We start from the raw sequence: 21,310 nt of genomic DNA, 5'->3' as shown, positions 1-21,310 counted from the left end.
TCGCAAAATTTATTTAAAATCCTAGTTCAAGCGTGGAATTCCTAATATGAAATGCAAAATCCAGGTTTGAGGTATGGATTTCATCAAACAACCAAGGCATAAGCTTGGAAATTCCTTGACAACCTTTCATTTGTGCCCACTTATCCTTCACAACTCATGTTTTGTGCCTGGTAGTTCTAAATTGTCTTGCTCTAGCACTCAAGTGTCCTGGATAACACTCAAAACGCACTCAACTTGTCCTTACAAACATGCAAAATGTGCTCAATGTTATCCTTGAATGCACCTTAATCTTGCTCAAGGGGAGATTAAGTCTTGGTCAGCTAGCAAAGGGTGAAACGTGTGTAATAAAAAAAAAAATGAGATCTTGTTTCGGTCTACCCTTAGTGGGGTTGTAATTCCTTATATGGTTCACTATATATGTTGGACTAATAACTTCATTCAAAAAAAAAAATTGGAAGCAGATTGGGAGCGATTTTCAGGCAGACCATCAGCACATTCAAAGCAGGTCTAAAGGCAGAATTTGGAGGAAACTGAGGGTTCACCCTTTATTTATACCCCTTTACGTGCAAATCCTAATCTAGCTGACCTGACTTTAAAAAAAAAGAAACAAAATCCTTAATTAAGTTGGCCGACCTAAAGCATGAGGAAAATCAAAATTGCAAATTGGAAACAAATAAGATCTTGTTTAGGTTGGCCCTTAGTGGGAAATTGTCATTCCAAGTGTAGAGGCACCTCTATATGAGACATCAAAATATCATTTCCACAATTTAAAATGCATTCCAGGCAGAATTGAGAGCAGATAGAGTGCGAATTCCAATCAGAATCAGGTGTTATACAAGAAGATAAGTGAATTACAACAGTAGAATCGAAGTGAAATTAAAGACAAATCAGGAGCAGATCAGATTCAAGCACAAACTCCAGCAGATTAAGGGCGAATTCAGTGCAAAAGAATCAGGTTTCTAGATCTAGTGTTGAAGGTTCGGAAAGGAGAAATTGATCAAATGTGGAATTAAGATAAAATCAGACGTCATGCATTTACAGACCCGAAACCTTCAAATCCAAGCTTAAAAGTGCCATTTCCAGACTAGTGGAAGAGAAATTAGACGGTATTAAGGTTCAATTTATTGGTAAATGGTGAATGGAAGGGTTTTAGGAGGGTTTATGAGGTGAAACTTGTGAAACAATTGCTGAACAAAGATTATCATGAATTTACTTTTGGGGTTCTTCAATGTAAATCAAGAATGTTAAGTTAAAACTTTCATTATCATATCTCAATCTTCTTGCATTGTATTTTTAGGAAATAACTTTCGTCTTCATTCACTAGTTTGATTCAAGGTGTGTGCTCTTTCTTTTTCATGAGTGATGATGTAGTGATGGCGAATAATGGATATGCAGAAGATGAAGAGGACTAGCTAAAGGTATTCAAGTCCAAAGGAAGCGGATGGAAGGACAACGTTCACACTTCAAGGTGGAATCCAATGGAAAAAAGAACTTATAACATCAAGATTTACACTTCATCAAGACATTCAAGAAGATCAAATCATGCAAGGAGGTGTTTCAAAATATTACTCTACAAGGAAGATTCTACAACAACTTTATATTTCCTTTGGAAATCCATGATCAAAGGAAGGAACTCAACAATGCAAAGGAGGAAAACCACATGGAATATACTACAACAAGGAGATCCACATCAAAGTCATTGAATAAGTGAATGACTCAAACAAAGATCAATGCAGAGCGACATCAAGATGCACAAGCACAAGACATTACAACATGAAGAACATTACAATATGGATGATTGCTCTACAACAACACCAAGGAAATCAGGGATTTTCAAGACCGTGAAGGATTACTACAAAGATCAAGAAGAGCATTCAAGGAGATGATACAATTTGGGAATATGAACCATCACAATCAGTTAAAGGCTTGATGATGTTGAGTATCAAGAGATATTGCTACAAAAGAGCAAGGGGATGAAAGTTTACAACATATGCAAGCTGAGGTGGCACCTATTCATCATCAACCAATCAAATCATGACAAGTTGACAGGTCTAGATTCATTGAACCTAACTCATCCTATGAAGAGGACAAGTGGACATGTAAAAGCATCGAATGCAATGTCATCATCTACTCCTTGTTAATTGTGCCATTGGGGCTACAACTCAGTTTTCTCATTGGTCCTTTCCCTAAAAGATATGTATTCAAAGCCTGTAATTTTCTCATTGGTGGATATTAAATGTAAGAAGGTGGTAGTTGTAACTATCTCACTTTAGGGTTTCCTTTAATTATCTTGGCCATTGATTTAGAATCAATCTGGCCCTTCATTTGTAATGGGAAGTCTATATTAGGCTTGCTCTTCTCATTTGTAATAGTTGATAGAGCAATAGAGAATTTCTTTAGCAAGTAGAAGTAGCAATAGGAAGAGGAGATCAGAGATTGTTGCCAAGACTATGGTGGAATAAATACATAATTTTCATTGAAAATATGGTAGATTTTGGTGTGTTGTTTCAACATTTTGCATGGTTTCTACTTCTCAATATTTAGTTGAAGTTCAATGATTTTGATGGAGAAATGTGAAGATATGTGATGAATTCCTTGGTTCATACCATTTGTAGTTTGTTGATTGCAAGTTGCAGTGTATGGTTAGTCTAAACCTAATTTAGCACTAGTTCGATTGTTGATGTTCATTTGGATTGCGCTAGTATTGGGTATTTAGATGAATGTTTACAATATGGAAACCATACATTACCTTTGGAGAATGCATCAATTTTGTGTAGTTGTTTCCTCATGGTGAAGCAAGGCTTGATTTATGGGATCCATATATACCGGAATTATCTATTATTATCAATGTCCTTAGAATTTTGGATTAGATTTTCTTTACCTTATCCTTTTTTGTCTTTTATTTAAGTTCAAGTTAGTTTGACATTCTAATTCCATCAAAAGCATAAGTCCCTTTGTGACATCTGCAAATCACATCATTCACCGAGTCTATGTTAATTATTTTGCCATTGATATCAAAGGTTTGTTGAAAAGAGAATTGGAATGAAATACTAGTCAAGTTGTTGATTATTCATCAGATTTTCATCAGCTACTTGGTTGTGTGCTTGAGCTACTTGGCTACCTGATTAAGCTACTTGGTTGTGTGCTTGAGCTACTTGGCTACTTGATTGAGCTACTTGGTTGTGTGCTTGAGCTACTTGGCTACCTGATTGAGCTACTTGGTTGTGTGCTTGAGCTTCTTGGGTGTCTAATTAAGTCGGTTGCCTATCCACTTCACCTGCCTACCTATCTACTTCCTTGTGCCTAGTCAGATTTATTTGCCACGTCAATTTTGATGGATGACTCTTCAAATCAACTGATAAAAAGAAGCACGTTTACCTCATAAATGGGCTCAGATGGTCTTTTGAACATGGCGATTATATTTAGCGTGCCTTCATCTGGACGGTGTCAAAATTTTCTGTTTGTCCATTTTATTTTAAGCAATTTCATTAACTCTTTTATCTTTACCTTGTGTGACAGCTCCTGTAGCATGTTTGTGGGGCAGCTTAAGCCCATTTTTATGGAAGGCACTCCAGGTGCTTGTGACAGTTTTTGCTTTTATAACTTGGTCAAAGATTCCTTTTGGAGACATCGTGGATGACCTTGAGTTGTCTTTTTCGCTGTTAAGTCAAGCTAATAGACCATCACATTTCACATATAAGATTTTTTGGAGAGTATGCAGCTTGCGGAAAAATTATACAAGTTATGAAGGACTATTGTGGCTCTCAATTTTCTTTCTGCTAATAAAGATTCTTTTACATAATACGTGAGATCGTGGATGTAGATGTGGGAGCTTTTTCTGTCATCTTTGTTTGAAGACGTGTTGTTCTTCTCATCGGTTTTTTACTTGGGAGACGTTTTTGGATGCATATGTGTGGTATTCGCTAATTAGTAATTTAAGATGCTTATTTATCCGTTGCCTTTTTCTTTGGCTATAAGACTTTTGAGAAATATTGGTAGTCATTGATAATCTTCACTAGGGGCGATTTTACTTGTCTAGAGGAGACAGAGGTTTGTGGTATTGCTTTGATCACTTGGTGTCAACAAAACAGAACTACATTTTTGGGTATGTGGATACTTGAAATGCTTCACTTTGATTATCATTTACTTTGTTGCTGAAGCATAACCTTGAGATCGAGACTTATAGAGGTTAAATGAATGCAAATGCTGCTGTTGATATTAGTCTATCATCTGATGTAAAAAGCTGAATGAAGTTGGTGCTCATTTGGTAATTAAAAGCTATTGATGTCTCGTGATTTTTTACCCAAAAGGGTTTTCCACGTGAAATTTGGTGTTTGCAGCTTGAAGTCTGCTCTCTATATTTTATGTGATTTTCTCAACTTGATGAAAACTCTATTATAGAGTATAGAGATTCTTCTAAACCATTGTAAGGAGGTCACTCTTGGTATGAGATGACTTATTAATAACTAACGGACAACAGATTATGATTCTCACAACAGAAGCCTTACTGACTCAAAAATTCTCATAGAATTGCAATTCTTTTGGAGAAGAACTGAATATATTTGGGTGCACTTTGAAAAGTTTCCCAAGCTCCTGCGTTTGGAATCCAATGTTGCTCAAAGTTGACACAGTTGCAAGCACGCTCGGTTTTCCTTCATAACCAATTAATGTGGAGGCAACAAACTATGAATATCACAAGGCTTTATACCAATGCTTTCAAAGAAGGGTTCAAAACTCATTAATCGTATTATAAAGCAGATGTTTCTTAAAGGTTCGGGTTAAGTTCTTCTATTGATGTAAACTGGACAGCAGCTTGTATATAAAACATGGGGCATTGAGGCTAATATCTCTGGCATTAGTAAAGTTAAAATCCTTTGTCTAGTAAAGATATTCTTGAAGCACTTGCTGAACCCGGTGCTTCACATTCACTGGAATTTCAGCCTGGAGCTCTACCGCTTCTTTCTCAGAGAGTTTGGCGGTCTGAACAAAAGTTGACAGCAACAGTTTTAAGTTTAAATAACGAAAAACCCAGTTAAACCAATTCTGTGTAGAAAATGAAAATTTAAGATGAAGCGCAAATTTCGCAATGCCCGCTGAAACATGGATGTGACATACATTAGGGTTTATTGCTGAAACAGACACTGGGGAGTATATAACAATGATCAGAGCCAAAATTAGTGGTATTGAAAGACTTTTTAAAATGAAACTCGTTTGTGGGTAATAAACAAATTCAACATAAATTGTAACTATTATGTTTGATGTTTCGATGGAATTGCAAATCAATACAGATGTCCAATATGACCAATACGTGGAGCAGTCATGCGATTAATCCATTTTAAAATTGAACTTACCTGAAAAATTATGGTGCGGAATAGAGGCAGAGCTCTGTAATTGTCTTTACGTTTTGCGCTGCACTGTCTCTTCACATCACATGAAAGCTGAAGGCGATTGGATTCGAAGTTTTTCTCACACTTAAATGTTTATCAGCGAGAAGCGTTTTGTTTTATAAAACCCTAAACCTTCTCTTTCTTTTTTTTCCTCGGGGGAATTTAAATTCATTGGTCCATTTTCATGAGTAAGGGAAAGGCTCCGTTCATGTTCTATTGATCGTTCACCTTTAGTAATAAATACAAAATTTTAACAAGTGCCACATAGTGGCTAGTACTAGCTGTGTTAATTTGTATAGTTGGAATAGTAATATTTGTTATAGTTATCAATAATATTTATTAATTATAACTAATATATTGTTTAGTTAAATTTATTTTGTTTTATATCATTTATCTTTTTTTATTCATGTAGTGTTGGAGTATGATAGTGTACAATTACTTATTATTTTTCAATTCATTAAAATTGTATAGTGTTTAAAGTAGTATAGTGTGAATAACACATTAACAACTATAGTGATTTGGAGCAATGATGGATATTATTAAGTTTTTTTATTTTATGATGGATATTATTAAGATTTTTTTATTTTATGATGGATATTATTAAGATTTTTTATTATACTCTTATAAGCTCTTGTGAATTGACTTTTAATGCAGTAGAGGACTGGCCCTTGAAAAAACCATTGCATCATTTGGTTTGGAGAAACCTTAAACAACTGTGCAATAAAAACAATGGCTGAGAATAAACCTAAAACAAGTTCCAGAAACCCTAAACAATGTTCAGATAAATAGTAGAAGAAAGTATTACGTAAAAGTTTAAAAAATTGAAAATGCTACTGTAAGAGGCTTACATTTTGTATTATCTGCACAGGTCAATGAAGCTTTTTGAATGAAATAGGATTCCAATAAGCAGTTTAAATAGCAAAATAAAACTACGATTATGAAACCTGCGTATAACAAGGAAAAAGGTATTAGCCAATGGACTAGAAGATAAATAATTTTTTTTAATTATAAAGTTAACAAATATGTGCATGTTTACTTTAAAAATCAATACGAAGAAGCTTAAGGTGAGATTAAATACTCATATCTTTCACGGAGTGTGCTTCCGAAAAACCCGGCTATAAGAGCCAAAAGAATATTAGTCAATCATTTACAAGTAAAATAATTTTTGTAAATTATAAAGTTAAAAAACATGCATCTATATTATATATAAAATTAAAAAAATTAAAGAAAAGAAAATATTTTGTTTTCATTGGTCTAAATAATTTTATTTAATAACCATTTAAACATGACAAATGAATTTTCATTACAATAGTATTGCCTAACGGCAAGTACTAATAAGTTTAGTAAACTTTAACAAATGTATTAATAAATGTTCATTTAGGAATGTGTAGTTGATCAATGAATGTGATCAATTATGCATGCAAGGCATTTTTAAGATGGACAAGTTTTTCTAAAAATATTCATTTTTATAATTTTTTTAGATCTTTTATGTTTAAAATAACCATCTATTTGTATAGGTTGCAAAACTCGAAATGGTTTATATTTACACATCTTTATGCACAATCATTGGTTCCTAATTTATCATAAATTCAAGATCCTATCACTTTGATGTGTTGTCAAAAGCACATTCTCTCATACTTCCTCTCACATCTACATGGGTCAACTCCATTTACTATAAGTACATACACAAACAATAAATGTTGTAAGGCTCTTCTACCAAACATCAAACAAAATGTAATTCATAATTCACTCATGTCATCATAGAATTCATACACAAATTGTAACTACAACTTCAAAGGATGTATTAAAAGTTAAATTAATTCAAATTTCAAACTCAACAACCAAAATGGATGCATTCATTTTTCAAATTTGAAAGAATCATAAGAGGGAACATAAGCAATGTCATTTTCATAAAGTAGTAAACTATCGATTTCATTTAAGTTTTGAACTATTTTCCTTTGCAATATACAAAGCATCACAAAGCATCATCTACACATTCTTGAACTATCTAGGCATCTTCAAGTTGGTACTACTATCTCTATTTATTAGAATATGATATTTGTAAACCATATTCATCGTAGAAATATAATGTGAAAACCATAATTTTGTTGCCTTATCAATGTATGTTATTTTTCAAATGCATGCATACATACATACATACATATGTGCGTACTTACGTATGTACATACGTGTACATGTACATATACATATGCATGCATGCATACATATACTCAATTTTAACCAAAGTTATAAATTCAAGGTTCTCTTTTAATATAGAAATTTAAATTAAAAAACCCTCATTTATATTCACATGTGTGTGTGTGTGTGTGTTGTTTTGTTTACCAACCGAAAACATATATGTTAGTATTAAACATTTATCCACTACTAACAAGTATAACTGATTATGCCACAATGTTCCTCGGACAACTATTACAGTGCAAAGTCATTTGTTTTTGTCAATTTTCTTCATGCATCGCTCTTGGTCAACTGTGGACTCCATCATGGGATATGACTATGAATACTCTCCATTATTTCAAATATAATGTTAAACTATCATTTTTTATTTCAATTCGTAGAGACTGGTGCTCGTGAATCTATTATGCTCCACTAATTATATCTTTCTCCCGCCATTGTGCAATCCATTTAAGGGCTCATCCTCATTACCTCATTGTCCTTTTTAGGGTGATATAATCAATAAAGCATGTATAATATGATACCTTCATTATTTAAGGTTTAATTATAAAACCTCTATTTCCATTCATCAACAAAGTGTGTATAATCAACACAACATCATACATATTCATTATTATTGTCAACATTTAAATGTAGGTAAAACAAAAGATTTCAAAGAATGTTCAAAACCTCAAATCTACATTCAATGCAACCTTCAATCAAGATAATAAACTAAAAACAAAAACAAACAAACAAAAAAAAAAATTGAAACATCTTTACCAAGTTTAGTTTCTGATGCACCAAAAAGGTGGATTTGTTTATTAAATTTGGAATGTGGTTATTTGCACTGACAGTGTCACAACATGATTTCAAGATTAGATGATGAAAATGGCTCGAGGGTTGAAATATTTAAAGGTTTACGAAAATGGAGATTAACAGTGGAGACCAAAAGGTAGATGGATGGCTTAGATCAAATTGGTTGGGTGGTTGGGAAATGGAGAGTGGGAAAAAATGAAATTTATTAATTTAAAGAATTATTTTTTGGGAGAGGGTTGGGTGGTTAATGATGAAGATTTAATTAATTAAAATATGTGTAAGGGGTTTAATCTAGGGGGAAATGGTAATTAATCGCCTTAGTGTCTATACCTTACCATGTTTGAGGTGATTTTGTGACTAGAAGAAGCAATGTCATTTCAAAGAAGAATGAATGCATAGATGTGGGGATGGGATGGATGGTAAAAGGATGGGGCTTATGAAAATAAGGATAGGATGATGCCCCCTCGAGAGACTATATGAGATCTAACTTAGGGACCTGAGTAGGCTATCAAAAAGACAAGGGAAATGGAAATTGTTATGCAAAATAGTATGAGTAACCAATGTTTGGTATATCAAATGATGTTATGCACTGAGGTACAAACACCAAGGTGACGGTGTGTCAAATGCAAAAAGGACTGATGGTCACAAGCAAGCATATTTGATGACACAATGATATGAAATACCATAATGTTGTTGTGGTAGGTAACTTGCAAGGACCAATGCAAATTCAAAGCAAACCAAGCAAGCATGCATAAAAAGATACAAAGACAAACATGATGTTTTTCCTAGTCAAGTTACAAAACAATGATGGATTAAGGATGGTGATGATAGCATTGTTCATTTACAAACAATATATGCCAAGGATGATGCAAGGATGGCGTTGTTGATGTGGGAATGATATATCTTGAGAACAACACGAGAATTATAAACGATATGTCTTAATGATGATGATTGATTGGATTAGGTTGATTAAGATTTTGCGGCAAGGATAGGAACAAAACTATTGGATGCTTTTAGGATGATTTCCCATATTTATTGGCAAGATGTATCGATAAGGATTTATCATGGTGGATTAATTGCTTTAGGATTACATTGGATTTATTGGGATGATTATATTGGATTTCTACGATATTGTCAGATTGGATTGCTTTTGGATAGGATGAATCTCTCCATATTATAATTAATGACAAGGGAGCACCAAATCTAGAAACAAAGATGTGAGATAGGTTGATTTAGGATTGGTGGTTTAATGAATTTGATGGATGGATTAAAGTATTGTTGATGGTGGATGAAAAATAACGATGTGTTCTCCAAGGACTATGTCACAAAGGAAAATATGCCCCTACTTTGCAAATATTGGCCATGATTTTGGACTAAAGGGAAACAAGGTACAACATAAGTGATAAAAATGTGGGTAGGGGGTTTGTTGTGGAAGGTATGCTATGCCAAGCAATATTAAATCATATAGAAAAACCATACCCAGATCCTTATTAAGATCAATATTAAACATGGTCGGTGATGGGGGATGATAATAAAGAGATATAGAGATGATGGACGAGGATGAAAAGAAATATAACATGGGATAGATGAGACATCTTTCCCCAAAGTGAAAGTATGTGGACAATCAATTTATGCATGACACCTATTTGCTACATTTTCATCATGATACTTATCCAAGGTGCTATGAAAATGGTTTTCCCTATTGGATGAATGATTTTATCTTTAATATATATATATATATATATATATATATATACACACACACACACACACACACACACAGAGAGAGAGAGAGAGAGAGAGAGAGAGAGAGAGAGAGAGAGAGAGAGAGAGAGAGAGAGAGAGAGAGAGAGAGAGAGAGAGAGAGAGAGAGAGAGAGAGAGAGAGAGAGAGAGACTCAAAATGTCTTAATAGGACCATGTTTATTTGAGATAGTCAATTTAGATGTACTAGTTGTAAGCAAGCTAGGTAATCTTATTAGGAGAGGGTTGCAAAAATTTCTTAAAAATCCTTAAACTATTACAATCTAGATTCACAATCATTTAAAACAAATAAAACAAGGAACTCCACAACACAGATTTATATGGGAAAACTCTTTCAGAAAAGAAAAAAAAAACACACACCCAAAAACTCTTCACAGTGCAATATACTTTTGGAGAAATTTTGGTAGCATAGCAGCATCTTTAAAAGTCTCGTACAAAAAATTCTACAATATCATGTATTTATAAACCTCTAAGATAGGCACCCAAGATTGTCATGTGTCATCTTCACAATCTCTACATCCATGCAAACTGAAACTGACAACATGCATGAGTCCAAAGTAATCCGTAAAGCAACCTAATAGTCATGCAACCAAATTCAAGGTGTCCAACTTCGTATTTTATGCAAATAATTAGCTACCTTTGCATGCATGGCATCCCACTAAAGAAAATAATGCAAATTGCCAATTTTGAACTTTCTTGGACTCCTGGTCACTCTGAGTGGTTGTCATAATCCTAATTTAGCAACATTCCCAAATGTCATGAAGTGATAACTCCAAAAGCAATGCCACATGTCACTACAACACACCTCTAAAAGGTTTTCACAAACTCAACTATCCAAATTAGTGCCCCAGTGACAAGTGGCTTGTTATCATTCTCTTCACCTCGCATGTAGGAAGCTAGCTTGCAATCGGGTTCCATAAAGTGTTGTAGAAAATTAGAAACATATCACTTGGGATTTAATTTATTAAAGCATGCAACAACATGACTAATAAATTAATTAAATAATATTAGGACTCTCTAAGGTTGAGACACCTTAATCCCAACATTCTCCAACTTTTTGAAGGCCTTACAGGAGTAACTATCACTGGTCATGCCCCAAGGCCCATAGAACCAACAAACCATTTGAACTTATCTATACTCACTAGTTTCATCATTGCATCTGCAACATTCACCAAAGTTTCAACCATTTCCAACTTCACCTTTTCATCTTCCACCATATCATGAACAAAGTGAAACTACACATCAATGTGCTTTGTTTTGGCACAGACAAGAGGATTCTTTGCTAAAAAAAAATAGCACTCTAGTAGTCACAACATATAGTAATATATCCAACATCAAAACCAATATCAGAACACAACCTCTTAATCCAAACGGCTTATTTTCAAGCATGAGTAGATGCCATATGTTGGTCCTCACAAATGGAATAGCAACTAGGTTATAAAAACTCGATTCAGAGATTGGACATCCTTATTGAACAACTAACTCTCCTATAGAAAAGGCTCATTTATTTTATCGATCAAGAATGTAAACCTGAAATGGGCCAACACTGTATGTGCGCTAAGTTTAAATTGCAATCATTCTATCCTACTGCTCAAAACGGAAATTCTCTGAAATAAATGTGTGAAAACATGCTGAACTAATACTTTATTAGAACTCACAACTGAAGGTAAATTAAGCAACTACTATTGAATGATAATGTTCTGGCCAGCGGATAGGAGCTACTCTGCCCGCAGTGGTTTCAGGAATAGACACAGGAACTGTTTCCAGTGGCTGCAGAAACAGTCGAACACCAAAACAACAACTATAACAAGATGGAAATTAACTAAAAAACACAAAGGGACTACTCACCAAGTGGGCCCCCTTGAGTGGGTATTTCCAAAACTCTAGATAACGACTGATAAGCTCAAAATAACATTGTCTTCTTTATTTCAAATTCACTGCAAAATACATAATTCTAAAAGTTGGATACTACAAATTCTATGATCGTCCCATGCCCTTGAGAGGAGATAGAGACCTTTTAATTACAAGGAAACTTTATAATAGATTCCTAACTGATCAACCCATGTCCCAAAGCAATAGGTGAACATGGTTTATTACATTAAAGAAGAACTCAATGCAGGAAAACAGAACAACAACAATTATCCTATAGTTGAGAAAATATAACACAACCTCCTTCCTGGATTTAAGCTCCACTCAGATCAATTATGAATGTTCCACAAACCGCCCTACTGGAGAAGCGATCAAGTGGTTATAATCTTCTTTTAATGTTGCTTCATCTTGACTGGTTCTACATCCTAGCGACACATTGATGTTCCTCCTATCTGCCAGCTTAGTCTTTCTTTCATCTTGGCTAACCCTGCATCATGACGCTAATGTGCACAAAAGCATGTGTATCTTTTGATGTTAACATAAAATAAATTAAACCACATTCTAAGATTGATTTTGATAATTCGCATAGATGGACCATTTAAAAATCATTAGATAACATCCTTAGGTATATGATAAACCAGTTCCAGAAATACTTAAAAAGACATCAACCAGGAAAGTCTTCAGACCCAAATATACCTAGACACAAGACCTAAGCAAGAATTATATGACAAAAATCTATCAAAACAAAGCCATTATTTTGGCTCATCATTTCCCCCCAACCTAGCTTCTTGTTGATCCTCCAGCAACATGAAAGTTTATAATTCTAGCAATGATTCTGAAATTGTCGGGGGTAACCTACCCAGAACCTCCTATAGACAAACTCCAATAGAACCCTTTCATCTTTTCCAATCGTGTCCACCAGGAGCGTTATGTTGTTTCATCATATGGTGTGTCATTATTCCTACATCCCATTAGTGGCCATAGGAGAATTGGTGGCTAGAAGCTAAAGGGCAACCAATGTCTTCCTTTTGTTCTACCCAACTGTATATATTTAGGTGCCCGCCTTAGTGTTGCATGGTAATTCGATAAGGAGTGTGGCTCAGACTATTTCAACTCATCCAATAGACTATTCCAGTGCTAGACTAAATGTCCAATTACTACCTATCCCTATCTTGTAGCCATTTGCTCATACTCTCTGTATATATCTTCTCTCAGGGGTAGAATGTCTTTCCCAAAATCTGGCTAATACACAATTTTATGTCAGTCATAATAAAGCCATCTTGGATTTCTTGACTCAGCTCTCAATGGAAGGGAGAGATCAAGTTCTTCCTTCCTTTGTATCTTAAATTGTTCTCCCCTAGTAATTTCATTTTGAACCCATGACATGAGAGTCCTTGGCTAGATATCTCCAATGTAAAGCAGAGGATTCCAATCAGCGTCATCAGGAACAGTGTAATTATGTAAATAGAATTCACAGCGAAATTTTTTTATGGTTGTAGGAGATGTTTGGTAGACATGATAGAACTCCTCAGCTGTCTTTAAAGAGGGGCTTATATCCCTAACAATTCTCACCATTTGAAAACAAATATGTTGTTCCTTCAAATACAAGGAGTAAACTCGAGGCGGTGCTCTGCATTGCATTAGTTGTGGTACCATGGTGGCTATCGTTTCCACCTTAATTTTAAGCTAAGCAATCTCCTCATCTTTTTGTTCAATAACCTTCTTTTGTTGATCAATGCGACTTTGCATTTCTGTTTTTTTCTAATTCTCACTCTTGTTAAAAGGTAAGTGCAACAACATGACTTGTAAGAGAAGATGGTGGTCTATGAATAGGTGCTTTAGGCTTCGACTTTCCAGCCCTGCTTCCTGTTTCAACAATCTGCTCTGCGTTGGATGCCAACTGTTAATCCCATCAAAGCCTACACTTTCCTGTAGCTTCTCGTGAGGGTTTTGCAGTTCTTCTTCCTCATCCTTATCTTCTTCCTTACTAAACTCCTTAGGCGAGGATGGAGGAATATCATGGTAAGGACTGTGTTGTTCGTGCTCTGGGGAATCAACCAGAATGTTGACATTTGGCTTCTCTGATTGCTTTTGATCTTTAGGCTTTTTCCGAAGCCTATCGCTTCTTCTTCGAGACATTTCATTGGCAGATGCAGGACGGCTTTCTATACCTAATTCCTCAGTTGTTTCCTCGGCTTCTATAGTGGTTGTAGGAGAAACATCTTTTGCAAAAAAAATTTTCTTTGCAATAGGAGAAGCTAAATCCTCACTTTTTCCTTTCTCTTTCTTCTTTTTCATGTCAATTTGTTTCTTTTTTCCTTTTTCCCTCTGTACAGCGGCCCTAGTTATCATTAGGATTTGTGAAGGATCCCTTGTCGAGGCTTCTTCTGCTTCTAACAGGGCTTCTCCTTGCAAGGGTTCCTCTGCTGCAGGAACATTTTGAACTGGTGATATCTCAGAGGATGAGGGTTCAATGATAGGACCAAGTCTTTCTAAATTTTCCCACTCTTGAGATGGAGTTGGTTCTGTAGGACCCACATTATCTACCCTAAATCTTCTAAATTTTACAAATTCATCCCAGGACATCTGGAAAACATCTCTTAAAGACCTTTCAATCAACAAATTAATGAAACAATTGTGAGTAATAGAATGAGGCCTACCTTTTTGTGTTTCTGTTGCGCTAATGGAAAGAAGTTTATACAATATATTCGGAACATTCATTCATCTCCCATGGCGCAGATGACTCAGAAGCTTGAAATGATGGGAATGTAGACATGAGAATCTCCCTTAACAAGTTAAATATTTCATGACATATAACACTACTGCTCTCCATTCAAGCGGAAGGGATTCTCATATGGCCCCCTACTTATCTATTACCAAAGGTGGGTCTTCCTATCGTGTGAATTTTGCTCTCACACTTCGTGCATTCTTTAATTCAGGGTATTTTTCCCCGTTTGTTGATAAACTAATTACTTCCACAATTTGTTCTTCTGTCGCTACACCTCTCAATCCTTTCACTTGATCTCCTCCATCAAAAAATGTACAGGTGAATTCTCTTGCAACCTCCTCATTGAAATCAGTTAGCTTCATAAAATAATCTAACCACCCACTATAGCGGAATTTCGGTTCACAATCCTGGTCTTGTAGAAGGATATCATGGACTGTAGGTTCATGACGAACTGGTGGACCACCCATCGTAACACTGAAACTCTCAACTCACCAATGGCAGAAATATGCCCAACTCTGCAAACTTTCAAAAGAAATATGCTCTATTTGCCACAAACCCAGATATAATTCCAAAATAACTCAAGGCAGACAAAAGGAACATATTGCATAATATCACATCAAACCAAAATAATTTAAAAATTTAAGCTCAGTTTGAGATGACATAAGAATTATCTGTGAGAATAATTCAAATCGTACTCCCCCCCAACCTAAGGTTTTACAGGTGTCCACACATGCAGAGGATGACTGAAAAGGACATTATGCAAATATCATTATGATATGAAATATGCTTTAGTTACATGTATGTAACAAAAATAAATACACATGAGCATACCTGATATCATGCCATAATGATTGCGATTGGAGAAATTCATTATGAATAAAGTTGATCTATAATGCATGACAAGAGGTGGAGAAATGAGTGATGGGAGTGGAAGGGAATGGGTGAAGACGAAAATGGAATATTTATTGCAAATAAAATTACTTCCATGGGATATGGAAGTATTTATAATGAGCATGCAACAAAGATTTAGAAAGAAGGCAAGACAACAAGCTCATTGCCTATTGCTGGAGGAATCTCGATATTTACTAGAGTAGTGAACTGTTGTAGCAATTTTTCTTTTGAAAGAGGCTTATGATAGAGGCACAGGTGATGACCATTCACCAACAACTTGAATTTTACAAGATCAATTATGGACAAGCATACTACACCATTGGAAAACATTTCAATCACCTCATAAAGCCCTAACCAGCGCGTTTGCAATTTTTCCAAATTGTCCTTATACGTGGAATCATAAAGAAGGGCCCAATCGCCTCTCTTGAATGCTTTGTCTTTTATATATCTATCATGTCATTTCATGGGTTGGTTCTGAATTATTTTTGTGTATTGCAGGGCTGACTTCCTAATGTCATCCCATTGCACTTGAGTAATGTCTCCTCCTCCCATGAGATCCAATGAGTCAGTACAATCCTCATTAATTCCCCTTAGAAAAATCAATTTCAAAGATTCTTCAATCAAGGTGTTATGCTTGGATTTATTGACACTGAACAAAAACCTCTCAATATAATCTTCCAGACTCTCATCGTCTTTTTGTGTCATCTGGAAGATATCATCACCATGTCGATCCATTCCTCTGTAATAATATTTATACTTCTCCAAGAAGTTTTCCTTCATTTCATCCCAGGTGGTGATTACATCTCGACCAAAAACTCATAAACCACCTAAGAGCAGCTTCTTTCAGAGTAGTAGGAAATAACTTGAGTTTATGGGCATGAGTGGTATACTCATAACTTCGATAGAGGATGTCAAATTCGAACAAAAAGGTATCTAGATCTTCTGCAACCAAGCCATAAAACTTTTGAAGAGTGAAGGGTGGTATATTATGATGAATACTAAGATGGGGGGTTGAATTAGTATACCAAAACATACTGTGATCAATCTTTTAAACAGTTTAGCAGATAACCAGTGCAGCAGATTCACTAATAAACCAGTTAGGATAAATGCAAACCAAATAGCAAATAAAGCATTCACCCATAAAAGAACAATCACCATAACACAAGATATTTGACATGGAAACCCAAATGGGAAAAACCATGGTGAGTAGAAACTCGCAAGTAACTATCTGCAGAATAGTAACCAGACCGATTAAGGTCATACAATGTTTTTCACCAGAACAGATCCTGTTAGGAATCTAGATCTATGTTAGGAGATAAGTCTTGTTAAAGACTACCTTGTTAAAGGATTTCAGATCCACAGTTGTGAACCACCTTGTTAGAGGATTTACAAAGGCTTTGCTGGGCCTACCCGGTTAAGGGTTTCAGACTTGTCGAAGATATTAGTAATCAACAAGTGAATGATCTACATAATAGCACATTATGCTTAATTAGATCCTTTACAACTCCTTGTTAATGGATTTCAGCATTACTTTAGTCTTCATTAGCTCCACAGTCTATCTCTTCATACAAACCTAATCTTCTCTTCAATGATCGCACCTAACCTTTTCTATTATATATCTCACACATGCAAACCCTAGACATGATGTCCTTATAAAGGAATCTAATTTCATGTCAGTCCAATAGAGTTGGACTACAAGTTCCTAGGTACAATGCATCTAGACACATTTGGTAACATGGCACAAACACACCGCCAAAGTGTCGGTGGATGATAACTCATCACACATTATAGTAATACCAGTTGTAACTCATCACATATTTATACCGGTTAATACAATATACCGATTACCGGTTGTAAAAAATGAAGACTAGAAGATCATAGTGTTCTAATCAAAAGTTAACTATCGCTTGGGTCCTTCGTACCGCTTGAGATCCTCGAATCACTTGGGGTCTTCATACCGCTTGGGATATTCAGTCAATCTATGACCAGTAAACCATCTTCTGCAAAATACCGATAGTGTAAAGACTATACATTCAATAATACACAATACTAGTTGGAACAATTACTGGTTGAGCATAACTCATACATCAAGAAAGTGTGTGTCCATCAATGACAATCAAAACATCATCAAAATGCCAACATATTCTTCAAGTTTGCATTATCATGTTGGTCAGGAATAGGAAACTCAAATGTTGGGTTCACAGGCGGAGGTGGAGGATTTGCTGCCATTGGTCCTTGATAAAGAACTAAAGGTAAAATATTTTTCTCAGGGAGTTTGTTTAAGAAGTCAAGGTCTCCCTCCAATAAATCAAAAACACCTTGGTTTCTAGCTTGCACAAATGTCTCAGCAAAAGGATTTATTTATGGGGCTTGATCTACTCTTATTTCACGAGTGGAATGCGAGGGAATAAATCTCTTCTTCTTCTATGCATGAAGATTTTTTTGAAGGAATTCTAAGAGCTAATTCTTAAAGCAAACTAAAAACTAAAAACTAATGGTTACAACAGGGTCTTAGTTTGGCACCATCTCCGGCAATGGCACCAAAAATGTTGGTCCCCACAACTGGAATAGCAACTAGGTTATAAAAACTAAGTTCAGAGATTGGACATCCTTACTGAACAACTAACTCTCCTATAGAAAAGGCTCATTTATTTTATCGACCAAGGACGTAAACTTGAAACGGGTCAATACTATATGTGCACTAAGTTCAAATTGCAACCATTCTATCCTACTACTGAAAAAGGAAATTCTTTGAAATAAATGTGCGAAAACATGATGAACTAATACTTTATCAGAACTCACAACTGAAAGTAACTTAAGCAACTACACTAGAATGACAATTTTCTGGCTAGCGCATAGGAGCTACTCTGCCCGCAGTGGCTGCAGGAACTGTTTCCAGTGGCTACAGGAACAGTCGAACACAAAAACAACAATTATAACAAGATGAAAATTAATTGAAAAACACAAAGGGACTACTCACCAACTAGGGCCGCTTGAATGAGTATATCCGGAACTCTAGACAATGACTGATAGGCTCAAAATAACATTGTCTTCTTTATTTCAAATTAACTGCAAAATACACAAGTCTGAAAGCTGGATACTAGAAATTCTATGATCGTTCCATCCCCTTGAGAGCACATAGAGACCTTTTATTTATAAGGAAACTTTATAACAGATTCCTAACTAATCAACCCATGTCCCAAAGGAATAGGCGAACAGGGTTTATTACATTAAAGAAGAAATCAGCGCTGGAAAACAAAACAACAACAATTATCCTGCAGTTGAGAAAATATAGTGCAACCTCCTTCTTGGATGTAAGCTCCACTCGGATCAATTATGAATGTTCCACAAACCACTATACTGGAGAAGTGATCAAGTGGTTATAATCTTCTTTTAATTATGCTTCATCTTGACTAGGTCTACATCCTAGCGACACATTGTTGTTCCTCCTATCCTCTAGCTTAGTCCTTCTTTCATCTTGGCTAACCTTGCATCATGACGTTAATGTGCATAAAAGCATGTGTATCTATTGATGTTAATATAACATAAATTAAACCACATTCTAAGATTGATTTAGATAATTTGCATAGGTGGACCATTTAAAAATCATTAGATAACATCCTTGGGTATGTGATAAACTAGTTCCATAAATAAGACATCAATCAGGAAAGTCTTCAGACCCAAATATACCTAGACACAAGACCTAAGCAAGAATTCTATGACAAAAATATATCAAAAGAGAGCCATTACTTTGGCTCATCATTTCTCCCCAACCTAGCTTCTTGTTGATCCTCTAGCAACAGGAAAGTTTCTAATTCTAGCATTGATTCTGAAATTATCGGGGGTAACCTGCCCAAAACCTCATGTAGACAAACTCCAATAGAACCCTTTCACATTTTCCAACCATGTCCACCTAGAGCATTATGTTGCTTCATCATAGGGTAGGTCATTATTCATGCATCCCATTAGTGGCCATAGGAGAATTGGTGGCTGGAAGCTAAGGGGCAACCAATGTCTTCCTTTTGTTCTACCCAACTGTATATATTTGGGTGCCCACCTTAGTGCTGCATAGTAATTTGATAAGGAGTGTGGCTCAGAGTGTTTCAACTCATTCGATAGACTATTCTAGCACCAGACTAAATGTCCAATTGCTACATGTCCCTCTCTTGTAGCCATTTGCTCATACTCTTTGTATATCTCTTCTCTAAGGGGTAGAATGTCTTTCCCAAAATCTGGTTGATACACAATTTTTTTCCAATCATAATAAAGCCTTCTTGGATTTCTTGACTCAGCTCTCAATGGAAGGGAGAGATCAAGTTCTTCCTTCCTTTGTATCTTAACTTTTTCTCCCCTCATAATTTCATTTTGAACCCATGACATGAGATCCCTCAGTTGGATATCTCCAATGTAAAGCAGAGGATTCCAATCAGTGTCATCAGGAATAATGTAATTATGTAAATAGAATTCACAGAGCAATTTTTTTATGGTTGTAGGAGATGTTTGGTAGACATGATAGAAATCCTCATGTGTCTTTAAAGAGGGGCTTATATCCCTAACATTTCTCATAATTTGAAAACAAATATGTTGTTCCTTCAAATACAAGGAATAAACCCGAGGTGGCGCTTTACATTGCATTAGCTGTGGTACCATGGTGGATACCGTTTCCACCTTAATTTTAAGCTGAGCAATCTCCTCATCTTTTGGTTTAATAACCTTCTTTTGTTGATCAATGAGCCTCTGCATTTCTGCTTTTTTCTAATTCCCACTCTCGGTAAAAGGTAAGTGCAACAACATGACTAGTAAGACAAGATGGTGGTCTATGAATAGGTGCTTTAGGCTTTGACTTTCCAGCCTCGCTTCCTATTTCAACAATCTTCTATGCGGTAGATGCCAAACTATTAAGCCCATCAAAGCCTACACCTTCCTGTAGCTGCTTATGAGGGTTCTGTAGCTCTTCTTCCTCATCCTTATCTTCTTCCTTACTAAGCTCCTTAGGCGAGGATGGAGGAATATCATCCTGGTAAGGACTGTGTGGTTCGTGCTTTGGCGAATCAACCAGAATGCTGACATTTGGCTTCTCTGATAACTTTTGATCTTTAGGCTTTTTTTCGAAGTTCGTCACTTCTTCTTCAAGACATTTCTTTGGCGGCTATAGGATGACTTTTTGTACGTAATTCCTTAGTTGCTTCCTCAGCTTCTACAATGGTTGCAGGAGAAACATCTTTTGCAACTTTTCTTTTCTTTGCAACAAGAGAGGCTAAATCCCCACTTTTTTACTTTTTTCTTTTTTTCCTTTTCATGTCAAATTGTTTCTCTTTTCCTTTCTCCCTTTGTGAAGCAACCCTAGTTCTCAAATTTAGGATTTGCGAAGGATCCCCTGTCGAGGCTTTTGTTGCTTCTGACAGGGCTTCTCCTTGCGAGGGTTCCTCTGCTGTAGGAACATTTTGAACTGGTGATATCCCGGGGGATGAGGATTCAATCATAGGACCAGGTGTTTCTAAATTTTCCCACTCTTGAGATGGGGTCGGTTTTGCTGGACACACATTATCTACCGTAAATCTTCTAAATTTTACAAATTCATCCCAGGACATCTTTGAAACATCTCTTAAAGACCTTTCAATCAACAACTTAATCAAACAATGGTGAGTAACAAAATGAGGCCTACCTTTTTGTGTTTGCGTTGC

General features: G+C 35.7%; 1 protein-coding gene across 4 annotated transcripts in view; it reads right to left on the bottom strand.

Annotated features, from left to right (window-relative positions):
• LOC131067996 (uncharacterized) overlaps window positions 1-5,593 on the bottom strand; it is a 60,807-nt gene extending 55,214 nt beyond the window's left edge. For 2 of the 4 annotated variants that reach the window (XM_058003180.2, XM_058003179.2), the window contains exon 1: window positions 5,352-5,592. The gene's annotated coding sequence lies outside the window, so the exon portion shown is untranslated. Of the gene's footprint in view, window positions 1-5,351 lie in introns of all 4 variants that reach the window. The other 2 variants (XM_058003182.2, XM_058003181.2) reach the window with 2 other exon arrangements.
• Window positions 5,594-21,310: the final 15,717 nt, after the last annotated feature.

This window comes from Cryptomeria japonica, chromosome 6 (genome assembly GCF_030272615.1).
Source record: "Cryptomeria japonica chromosome 6, Sugi_1.0, whole genome shotgun sequence".
Lineage (NCBI taxonomy): Eukaryota > Viridiplantae > Streptophyta > Pinopsida > Cupressales > Cupressaceae > Cryptomeria > Cryptomeria japonica.
Note: the sequence above shows the minus strand (reverse complement) of the source record. Positions and strands in the feature narration are given on the sequence as shown.